General features: G+C 44.1%; 1 pseudogene; it reads right to left on the reverse strand.

Moving 5' to 3' along the window:
- Positions 1–4,804: 4,804 nt before the first annotated feature.
- On the reverse strand, positions 4,805–6,541 carry LOC114202069 (T-complex protein 1 subunit zeta pseudogene; annotated as a pseudogene).
- Between the last annotated feature and the right edge of the window lie 5,750 nt (positions 6,542–12,291).

Genomic DNA, 12,291 nt, shown 5'->3' on the forward strand with positions numbered 1-12,291 from the left:
CATGCTCACTCCCCATAGCCCCTGGTAACTTCTCTACTTTGTGTCTCTGTGAATTTGCCTGTTCTGGATATTCCGTAGAAATGGAATCCCACAGTATGTGTCTGGCTACTTTCATTAGCATGTCTTCAGTCTTCGTCCATAATGCCACATTTATCAGGACTTCATTCCTGGCTAAAGCTGAGTGATATTCCCTTGTGTGGAAAGACCACAACTTGTTTATCCAGTCATCTGTGGATGGGCACTTGGGCTGCCGCGAATAATGCTTCTGTGAATGGGGGTGTGTGCGTGTCTGAGTCCCTGCTTTCCAATTCTTTTGGGTACACTTTTTTCTTTTTTTCTTCTTTTTTTTTTAAGATCTTATTTGAGAGAGAGAGCATGCCCACGAGCAGAGGGAGGGGCACAGGGAGAGGGAGAAGCAGACTCCCCGCTGAGCAGGGAGCCAGACGTGGGGCTCGATCCCAGCACCCCAAGATCATGACCTGAGCTGAAGGCAGACACTTAACCGACTGAGCCACCCAGGTGACCTAGGTACATTTTTTTTCTTAAGTGCAAATCTCTTCATTATAGATTTTAAAACCTCAAGACTGGAGCACCTGAGTGGCAGAGTCAGTTAAGCATCCAGCTCTTTGGTTTGGCTCAGGTCATGATCTCAGGTACTTAAAGAGATGGAGCCCTGAACTGGGCTCCAAGCTCAGCTCAGTGGGGAGTCCACTTGAGATTCTCTGCCTCTGCCCCTCACCCCCAACTTGCATATGTGCCCACTGTCTCTGAAATAAGTAAATAAAATCTAAAATAAATAAAACCTCAAGACTAGGGGCACCTGGGTGGCTCAGTCGGTTGAATATCTGCCTTAGGCTCAGGTCATGATCCCAGGATCCTGGGATCGAGTCCCAGCCAGGCTCCGTGCTCAGCAGGGAGCCTGCTTCTCCCTCTCCCTCTGTTGATCCCCCTGCCTGTACTCTGTGTCCCTCTCTCTCAAATAAATAAATAAAATCTAAAAAAAAAAAAAAAAAAACTCAAGACTAATCTCGAATAGGACTTGTTTTCTTAAAAATTAGAAGCAGGTGTACAAGGTTACAAATGTATAAAGCTGTCCCAGTTATTTCAACTTATTTGTGAGCACAATACATAGGTTAGTATCTTAAACCTTTCCATGATCAGAGGCCATCCATGAATGGGTTGTGCCTTGAGATGTGACAAGTCACAGCTTTTGGACGAGGACCCCAGACGCAAACTGCATGAATCCATGGGGTTTCTTCTCTCTTCCTGTAACACGAGCAGCCCCGCCTTGCTGCCCAAGGGTCCAGATCCAAGTTACAGTCTGCCTGATTTTCACACCCTGGTTTGAATCTGCAGGACTGCCTCCCTTTTTTTTTTTTTTTTTGAGGAGTAAAGCATCATTCTACAATTAAGGCTTCTCTTTCTCTTCTCTAGTTGGCCCCAGAAATGATGTCCGTGGGATTCTGCTGATCTCCCAAGCGTCTGACTCAAGGACTGCAAAGGGGAAACACGAGAAGGATGCTCTGTCAGGATGTGGAGAAGGGCGCCCCTGAGCTGCAGCTCTTCCCCCTTGCCGTTTAGCCTCCATGTGACTCTGGCCATCTGTCTGCCCTTCTGTCTGTCTTTACTGGACCAGGAGAACCTGACGGAGGCAGCACCGTGCCCTCCAGGATCCGTGTCTGCTGGGTCTTGGAGCCTGGAGGAGAGGTGGGGATGCTCCACACAGAGCCTCCAGGCCAGCTCTGCACATGGGCCCTGGTGCCACGACGGCTCTCCCAGTATCCATGTATCCATGGCACACACCCCGCTTCCCAGCACCTGGTCTGGCCCCCAGGTACCAGTACCCAGATGAAACCAAACAGGCAGAAGACAGGGAAGATGCTAGGAATCTATAAACAGGTTTCTCTCTCTCTCTCTCTCTCTCTCTTTCTTTTTTAGGATTTTATCTGAACCAAAGTATCTGGGCACTAAATAGTACATCCCTCCCCCCAGTTATCCTGGCTTCTCTTTCTCCAAAAGAGCTTGGATCTGAGGCTGTAGGGACCTCAGAAAGTGGTCCTTTGGCAAAGGAGACATCACCATCCATGCCTTCTCTTCCCCACCTTCAGAAGTTTTTCATTTCAATCACTTCTGTGATTCCCCCTTCCTCCACGGAGAGGTCCAAACTCCTGGCTGCCCCTGCAACACCCATCACCACCTGAGACAGGGCAGTGTGTGTGCAGGGGAGGAAACCCACACAAACTTTCTTTTTTTTTTTTTAAGATTTTATTTATTTATTTGAGAGAGAGAGAATGAGAGAGAGAGCGAACACATGAGAAGGGGGAGGGCCAGAGGGAGAAGCAGACTCCCCGCTGAGCAGGGAGCCCAATGCAGGACTCAATCCCGGGACTCCAGGACCATGACCTGAGCCGAAGGCAGTCACCTAACCAACTGAGCCACCCAGGCGCCCCTCACACAAGCTTTCTTAAGCCAAAATGGAGTCATTTGCCCCCATGACAGCAAACCAAGATTTCAGCGCAGCCCCAATTCCCCCAAACAGTCCTTTTTATTTTGCTGATAATGTCTTGGCCCTTGGTCCTTCCTATAAAAGCCTTCCATTAGCACAGCATCTCTCCACTTACTGGGTAGATTCATGAACCCACTCACAGAGCCAACTGCATCTTCAGAGCCACTCAGTCGAATCTTTACTTTTGAGCAGTATGTTCAAGTAATACATACGTGACCTATGCCAGCCCGTGTTGGATGTCATGAGTCCCCATGAGGACTCCTGGGTTGAGAGGAAGTGTCCCTAATAGAGACAGTAAATGAACCAAGCACACAGAAAACAAGGACAAAAATGGAGAGGCGTCAAGCCACCACCAAGTGTAGTAGAGTGGAGGGTGCTTTCTGGAGGTAAGACTTACCTGCACTCAGGTAAGACTTACTTGTGCTCAGATAAGACAGGAGGGAGCGTGCAGAGGGGGCTGCCCCCTGACTACCTTGTCTTTCTGCTCTCCCAGAACTGATAGTGCCCTCTTGGCCCCCTGGGGCTCCTCAACAGCCCCCACCAAGCAGCTAGAGATGCATGTCTCCAGAGAGCCGGTCTGATGCATTCATTCTTTCCCAGAAAGAAGGACATCTTGCCCAGCCCATAAGCTGGGGCTTTTGAGGCCAACTTTCCAGGAATGACATTTTTCTGCCCCACCTGGGACCTACAGATGCTACAGTGTACACAGTAACTCCCTCACCTCTGGTGGGAGCATGCAACCTGCAAGTCCCTGCAGCCCCTGGGGAGAGGAGAAGACTGCCCGCCCTTCCAATGCACTCCCTGGAGCTCCCAGACCCGTGCCAGCCCTATGGCAGCCACTAGCTATAGACCGTTATTTTTGTTTAAATTAATTAAAATTAAATAAAATTTAAAACTCACTCCCTCGGTCGCACCAGCCACACTGTGCTCAGTGGCCATGAGTGCCTAATGGCTTCCATATTGGAATAACAGCACAGCCCCACAGAATCGAGAGTAAAACAAGCTCAAATGATAAAGCATATTTTCATCATTGCATAAAGGTCTGTGGGACAGAGCCATTTTCAAATATCCACTTATTGCCATAAACTTGGTTGCTTTAAATAACAGAAAATTGACATTATGGGAAGTGAAATAAGACAGTCACAAAAAAGGCAAATACCGTAGAATTTCACTTCTCTGAGTCACCAAAATTATGGAGACAGTAGGTAGAAAGGTGGTCACCAGAGGCGGGGGAAGGAGGGAGTGGGGAGATGTTTAATGGGAAAGTATCAGTTTCACAAGAGTCTTGGAGATGGATGGTGGTGATGGTTGCACAACACGCAAATGGCTTAATGCCCCTGATCTGGGTGCTGAAAGTTATTAAAGTGGTAAATTTACATCATGTATATTTTACCACAATTTTTTTTCTTTCTAAGGAGATTTTATATGTTTTAAATTTTATTTTATTATGTTAATCGCCATACAATACATCATTAGTTTTTGATGTGGTGATCCACGATTCAGGGTTTTCATATAACACCCAGTGCTCCATGCAGTACATGCCCTCCTTAATACCCATCACCAGGCTAACCAAACCGACCACCCCCCCCTAAAACCCTCAGTTTGTTTCTCAGAGTCCATAGTCTCTCATGGTTCATCACTCCCTCCGATTTCCCCCCCTTCATTTTTCCCTTCCTTCTCCTAATGTCCTCCTTGCTATTCCTGATGTTCCACAAATAAGTGAAACCATATGATGATTGATTTTCTCTGCTTGACTTATTTCACTTAGCATCATCTCCTCCAGTCCCATCCATGTTGATGTAGAAGTGGGGTATTCATCCTTTCTGATGGCTGAGTAATATTCCATCGTATATATGGACCACATCTTTATCCATTCATCTGTTGAAGGGCATCTCGCTCTTTCCACAGTTTGGCTATTGCGGACATTGCTGCTATGAACATTGGGGTGCATATGGCCCTTCTTTTCACTACATCTGTGTCTTATTTTTTGAGGCACCTCCACACTGTTTTCCAAAGTGGCTGTACCAACTTGCATCCCCACCAACAGTGTAAGAGGGTTCCCCTTTCTCCACAACCTCTCCAACATTTGTTTCTTGCCTTGCAATTTTTGCTGTTCTAACTGGTGTAAGGTGGTATCTCAATGTGGTTTGTTTGTTTGTTTGTTTGTTTACTTATCTCACACGGTACTTTTATATCACTGAAGCTAAAGCAAAACATCCTTTTCATTGGGTAAAAACGGCCTGCTAATGTGTGTACGTTGCAGTGCAATTTAAAAAAACACTAATTTCAGAACTTCAGAATTTTAGGTGTCAGTGTTCTCTTTTTTTCATATGGGAAAAGAAAATGCTTTTGAAAATTATTTGAGGCTTGGACAAAAATTCCATCGCTATATTCTTAGGATCACTCGTGGAGTCTTCATGATTCGGATGACACGAGGGAAGCTTCAAATTCAACCTTTTAGAGAAGACATTCCAGCTCGCATGATCTCATCAACCAGGAGTATGTTGGTGGCAATCACAGTGCAGGAGTGGAGAAACTGTTTCTTTACACAATAGTTATCCCATATGCCTACTTCGGCTGCTACCATTGGCTCACCTGTGTTTTAAGTCCACACCCACAAGTTGACCTGATTCTGAATGTTCCGCTTGAACTTTAGTGTTTCCTGAAGGTCAAAACCAGAGTTCTGAGCAAATACCTTGGGAATAATGAGTAATGCATCAGCAAACGCTTGAACTCCCAGTTGGGCCCTGCCCTTTACACTGGGCTTGTACTTAATCAAGGCTTCTGCCATTGCCACTTCCACTGCACCTGCACCCAGAACTACACCACCATCAATAGCATTTTTAACAGCCCTCAAGCCATCTCTTATTGCATCTTTGTTTTGAGTGAGTGTGTGCTTATTTGGTCCTTTGATCAATAATGTGACAGAGCGAGGATTGTTACATTTCTCGATAAAAGTGAATTTCTCTTCTCCCAAATATTCATAGACAAGTCCTGCATATCCCAAACAATCAGGATTTAGGTCATCAAAGGAATTTAGAGCTACTCCACTGCAAGCAAGAGTCAGCCTTTCCATATTTCTCCTTTTAGCTCTACGCAGAGCTACTATACCTTGTTTTGCAAGAGCATCTAAGGAAAAGGAGTTAATTCCCTTTTGATTAATAACAACGAATCCTTTATCTGAATCACCACAGACTTTCTTTTTCAGTTCTATTATTTTTTAACTCTATCTTCAATGAATTTTCTTTCAGCTTTTACAAGTTTCTCTCTCTCTTCTGCACTCTTGTAAAAAAAAACAGAATTCACTTCTGTTTTCTCATATTCCAATGACACATTGCATGTGAGGATGTATGCATCTTCTACTCTTGTTTTCATATCTGGATGCCGTGCCCCATGGTCCAAAACAAGACCTCTGATTAAGCTTGTATCAGTTTCAGATTTATGTTTCGTCTCCATGATCTCAACCATGAAGAGGTCAATAGGTTCATCTTGTTTTTTAATGGCCAAAATGGAGTCCACTATGGCCTCTGTTAAGACATCAGCAAGTTCAGCATGCACTTTAGTACATAGAGATGTTCTGGCCACATCTATAAGTGTTTCCCCGTCCATTTCTTTGCTTACTTTGACTTGTTCCAAAAACTGAAGTGCCTTTTCCTTTGCAGCTTCAAATCCTTCTGTTATTATTCTGGGATGAAGACCTTCAGAGATGTAGAGATCCGCCTGTTTCAGTAGCTCTCCGATGATTAGAACATTGGAAGTGGTACCATCACCAGTTATGTCATCTTGGGCTGTTGCTACTTTGGCTATTAAGGAGGCTGTTGGGTGTTGAATTTGCATTTCATGAAGCAGCACGTTGCCATCTTTAGTAAGCTTGATGTCTCCAGCACCAGAAACAAGCATCTTCATGGTGCCCTTAGGCCCCAAGTTGGTCCTCAGCACGTCCTGCAGGCCCCGGGCCGCGCTGATATTCACCGCCGGCGCAGCCTGGGCTTGGGCCACCTTGGCCTTGGGGTTCAGGGTCTTCATGGCCGGCATAACTAACTAGCACAGGAAGAGGAGAAGAGCCTGCGTGCGGAGGGCCCAGAGCCCGCTCAGCATGTCCAGGAGCTCAATGTGGTTTTGATTTGAATTTCCTTGATGGCTAATGATGATGAACATTTTTTCATGTGTCTTGTTAGCCATTTGTATGTCTTCTTCAGAGAAGTGTCTGTTCATGTCTTCTGCCCATTTTTTGACTTGATTATTTATTTTTTGGGTGTTGAGTTTGAGAAGTTCTTTATAGATCTTGGATACCAGCCCTTTATCTGTAGTGTCATTTGCAAATATCTTCTCCCATTCTGTGGGTTGCCTCTTTGTTTTGTTGACTGGTTCCTTTGCTGTGCAGAAGCTTTTTATCTTGATGAAGTCCCAAAAGGTCATTTTTGCTTTTGTTTCACTAGCTTTTGGAGATGTATCTTGAAAAAAGTTGCTCTGACCAATGTCAAAGAGGTTATTGCCTATGTTCTCCTCTAGGATTTTGATGGATTCCTGTCTCACATCGAGGTCTTTCATCCCTTTTGAGTTTATCTTTGTGTATGGTGTTAGAGAATGGTCCAGTTTCATTCTTCTGCATGTGGCTGTCCAATTTTCCCAGCACGATTTATTGAAGAGACTGTCTTTTTTCCATTGCATATTTTTTCCTGCTTTGTTGAAGATTATTTGACCATAGACTTGAGGGTCCATATCTGGGCTCTCTATCCTGTTCCATTGGTATATATGTCTGTTTTTGTGCCAGTACCATGCTGTCTTGGTGATCACTACTTTGTAATATACCTTGAAATTGGGCAACATGATGCCCCCAGCTTTGTTTCTCTTTTTCAACATTTCCTTGGCAATTCGGGGTCTTTTCTGATTCCATACAAATTTTAGGATTGTTTGTTCCAGACTTTGAAAAATGTCATTGGAATTTTGATTGGGATGGCATTGAAGGTATAGATTGCTCCGGGTAGCATAGACATTTTAACAATGTTTATTCTTCTGATCCATGAGCATGGAATGTTTTTGCATCTTTTTGTGTCTTCTTCAATTTCTTTCATGAGTGTTCTGTAGTTCCTAGAGTATAGATCCTTTACCTCTTTGGTTAGGTTTATTCCGAGGTATCTTATGGTTTTTGGTGCTATTGTAAATGGAATTGTTTCTCTAATTTCTCTTTCTACAGTTGTGTTGTTCGTGTATAAGAAAGCAACTGATTTCTGTGCATTGATTTTGTGTCCTGCCACATTACTGAATTGCTGTATGGGTTCTAGTTATTTGGGGGTGGAGTCTTTTGGGTTTTCCACATAAAGTATCATGTCATCTGCGAAAAGAGAGAATTTGACTTCTTCTTTGCCAATTTGAAGGCCTTTTATTTCTTTTTGTTATCTAATTGCTGTTGCTAGGACTTCTAGTACTATGTTGAACAATAGTGGTGAGAATGGGCATCTTTGAAGTGTTCCTGATCTTAAGGGAAAGGCTCTCAGCTTTTCCCCATTGAGGATGATATTCACTGTGGGTTTTTCATAGATGGATTTTGAACTTGAGGAATGTTCCTTCTATCCCTATACTCTGAAGAGTTTTAATCAGGAAAGGATGCTGTATTTTGTCAAATGCTTTCTCTGCATCAATTGAGAGGACCATATGGTTCTTCTCTCTCTTCTTATTAATGTGTTCTATCACACTGATTGATTTGCGAATGTTGAACCACCCAGGGATAAATTCCACTTGGTCGTGGTGGATCATCCTTTTAATGTATTGTTGGATCCTATTAGCTAGGATTTTGTTGAGGATTTTGGAATCCATATTCATCAGGGATATCGGTCTGAAATTCTTTTTTTAAAGATTTTATTTATTTATTTGACAAAGAGAGACACAGCGAGAGAGGGAACACAAGCAGGGGGAGTGGGAGAGGGAGAAGCAGGCTTCCCGCTGAGCAAGGAGCCCAATACAGGGCTCGATCCCAGGACCCTGGGATCATGACCTGAGCCGAAGGCAGACACTTAACGACTGAGCCACCCAGGCGCCCCTGAAATTCTCCTTTTTGATGGGGTCTTTGCCTGGTTTGGGGATTAAGGTGATGCTGGCCTCATAGAATGAGTCTGGAAGCTTTCCTTCTGTTTCTATTTTTTGAAACAGCTTCAGGAGAATAGGTATTATTTCTTCTTTGAATGTTTGGTAGAATTCCCCAGTGAATCCATCAGGCCCTGGACTCTTGTTTTTTGGGAGGTTTTTGATCACTGCTTCAATCTCATTACTGGCTATTGGCCTATTCAGGTTGTCAATTTCTTCCTGTTTCAGTCTTGGCAGTTTATAGTTTCCAGGAAGACATCCATTTCATCCAGATTGCTCATTAGAAACCAGAAACACAGTAGATCAGATCAACAAAACTAGGAGCTGGTTCTTTGAAAGAATTAATAAGATCAATAAACCACTGGCCAGACTTATCCAAAAGAAAACAGAAAAGACCCAAATTAATAAAATTATGAATGAAAGGGGAGAGATCATGACTATCACCAAGGAAATAGAAACAATTATTTGAAATTATTATCAACTATATGCCACAATTTTTTTTACAATTTTTAAAAATGGAAAAATGTTTTTAATAAAAAATTTTAATTGGAAAAAATACAAAAGAAAATTACTCTGTCACAGTTCTGGAGCCCAGAAGTCCAAAAGCAAGGTGTTGTTGGGATTCATTCCTTCTGGAGGCTCTGAGGGAAACCCATTCGATGCCTCTCTTCCAGCTGCTGGTGGCTGACAACGGTCCTCAGTGTCCCTCGGCTTGTACAGGCTCATCCTGATCTCTACCTTCATCTCCATGTGTTCTTCACATGTGTCTTCTCCTTTTATGTCTCCAGTGGGGATACTCATCATTGGATTTAGGGCTCATCCTGATCCAGGATGGTCTCATCTCAAGATTCTTAATTACAGACTGTTGAATCACAGATCTGTACCTCTGAAACAAATAATGCAATATATGTTAAAAAAAAAAAAAAAAAGAAGATAGCAGGAGGGGAAGAACGAAGGGGAGTAAATTGGAGGGGGAGATGAACCATGAGAGACGATGGACTCTAAAAAACAAACTGAGGGTTCTAGAGGGGAGGGGGGTGGGGGATGGGTTAGCCTGGTGATGGGTATTAAAGAGGGCATGTTCTGCATGGAGCACTGGGTGTTATACGCAAACAGTGAATCATGGAAACAATAATTACATCAAAAACTAATGATGTAATGTATGGTGATTAACATAAAAAAATTTAAAGAGAAAAAAATTTAAAGAGAAAAAATATAAATAAATTAATTAATTAAATAAAAGATTCTTAATTACATCGGCAAGACTCTTATTCCAAAGAAGATGACAACCCGAGACTCTGGACAGGCCTAACTTTTGGGAGGAGTCATTATTCAACCCACTATATGCCAATATCCCATAGGACATTATTTCACTAATGGGAAGAATAATATCGGTTCCTTGAAGTGGCCATTGCCACAAGCTAGGGCTTGCAGTTTGGGGAGAACCAGGTGGGATAGTTATATTCCCATTCACTCACTGGCCAACTGTCCCTATGCAGGTGACAACCTGAACGACTCCATGCTATGATTTTTGCACTCATGAGTTCTCAATTCAAACAGGGACAACTGGTCCAGGGTAATCCAACAGGGAGGGTGTAGTGAGTGAGGCAGAATAATGATGCCCCGAAGATGTCCACAACTTCATCCCCAGAGCTTGTGCATGTGTCACCTTACGCAGCAAAGGTGAATTCCAGCTATGATGGAATTAAGGTGGCTAATCAGCTGATCTGAAAATAAGTAGGTAATTCTGGACTATCCAGACAAGCTGAATGAATCACAAGGGTTTTGTTGTTTTTTTTATTAATATATATACTGTATTATTTGTTTCAGGGGTACAGGTCTGTGATTCAACAGTCTTGCACAATTCACAGTGCTCACCATAGCACATACCCTCCCCAGTGTCCATCACCCGGCCACCCCATCCCTCCCATCCCCCTCCACTCCAGCAACCCTCAGTCTGGTTCCTGAGATTAAGAGTCTCTTATGGTTTGTCTCTGTCTCTGGTTTTGTCCTGTTTCATTTTCCCCTCCCTTCCCCACCATGATCCTCTGTCTTGTTTCTTAAATTCCTCATATCAGTGAGATCATAGGATACTTGTCTTTCTGATTCTTATTTCGCTTAGCATAACACCCTCTCATTCCATCCACGTCGTTGCAAATGGCAAGATTTCATTCTTTTTGATGACTGCATAATATTCCATTGTGTATATATACCACATCTTCTTTATCCACTCATCTGTTGGTGGACATCTAGGCTCTTTCTACAGCTTGGCTATTGTGGACATTGCTGCTATAAACATTAGGGTGCATGTGCCCCTTCGGATCCCTACACTGAATCGCAAGGGTTTTTAAATGTAGAAGAGGGAGTCAGAAAAAACAAGAGTCAGTGAGGCAGTGGGAGAAGGACTCAACCAGCCACTGGTGGCTCTGAAGATGGAGGAAGGGGCCACAAGCAGCCATTATTCATCCTTCAGCTCCCTGTGCTTCTCTGCAGGGGCTGATGCTTGCTGGACAAGAGAGGCTTTCTCCCCTCCTTATCATCACCCAGTTTTCTTCCTCCCAGTTCCTATCAGATCCACCAAAGTTGGCCCTCAACCTACACACCTCTTGCCACCCTCTCCCTCCTGGGAGAGCTCATCCCCTCCTAGCGTGTGGTGACTCACCTCTAAGGAGAGCACCCCCACTCCTGAATTTCCAGCCCCGAAGGACTCCATCAGTTGGACTCTCGTTTTCAGCCATCTCCTGGGTGCTTGTGTTAATGGTGGCTCCCTGGCCACTCAGGGAAAACAGTGCCTGCTGCTAAGGCACTGTGTCTCTCTTCTCCTTCTATCTCACCACAGGTGCCATGGTGCTCCCACTGCCAGGGGTCCAGGCACGTAGGTTCCATCCACCCACATGTCACTATGTCCCCATTAAATGTCTCCCCCAGACGACGTGCTAAAAACCAGTACCAGCAAAATGGCTTTCATGTTCCTTTTCTTGGAGGTGCCATAACTTGCTTATGATGACTCATACTGCTGGTTTTTAGATTGTTCCTCATCTTTCCATATTAAAGAAATGCAACCAACATGCTTTTACAAATGCAACCAGCTTCCTTTTACAATCCTGTTGCACACGTGCATGTATATTCCCAGGCTACATTCCAAGGGTGGAAAACTGCCGGGTCTGGATCTGTATGTTGGGGAGATATCAACAGGGAGTTTCTGCCCTGGAGAAGTCCCTAACAGTGTGTGTCAGGGATGGTGAAGATAAATGCAAAGACTGCCCCTAAGCACGGTCACAGCTTTGTGCCTTCCCTTCGCATTAGGAATGGGAGTGCGAAGGTTAAAATGGAGCCCCCGACCCCCTGGCACAAAAATTGAGGGTAGTTTGTGTGTATGTATGAGAGAGAGAAAACAGGAGACAGAGGGGAGATTGAAGTTTCCGGAGCCTGACACAGTGAGATTGTGAAATGGGAATATAGAACCCTTATGTTCCCTCAGGGGAACTAAACCAAGTGCTGAGCCCATAATGTTGGGGAGGTATCATTAAACAAAATCTCCCAACCCAGAAAATTTCTCCACAAAGGTAGAAGAGAAGGAACACAGTTTTATTATTGAATAGGTGTTCAAGCCAGAGCATGATGGGCATCAGGACAAGGTCTGCCAACAAGATGGCAAAGACAGGAAAGAGTCCCACCCTGTCACAGAGTCAAGCAGGGTC

Source organism: Eumetopias jubatus, unplaced genomic scaffold (genome assembly GCF_037043125.1).
Source record: "Eumetopias jubatus isolate StellerSeaLion01/CBP00866 unplaced genomic scaffold, mEumJub1_p1.0 scaffold_10, whole genome shotgun sequence".
NCBI classification, from domain to species: domain Eukaryota; kingdom Metazoa; phylum Chordata; class Mammalia; order Carnivora; family Otariidae; genus Eumetopias; species Eumetopias jubatus.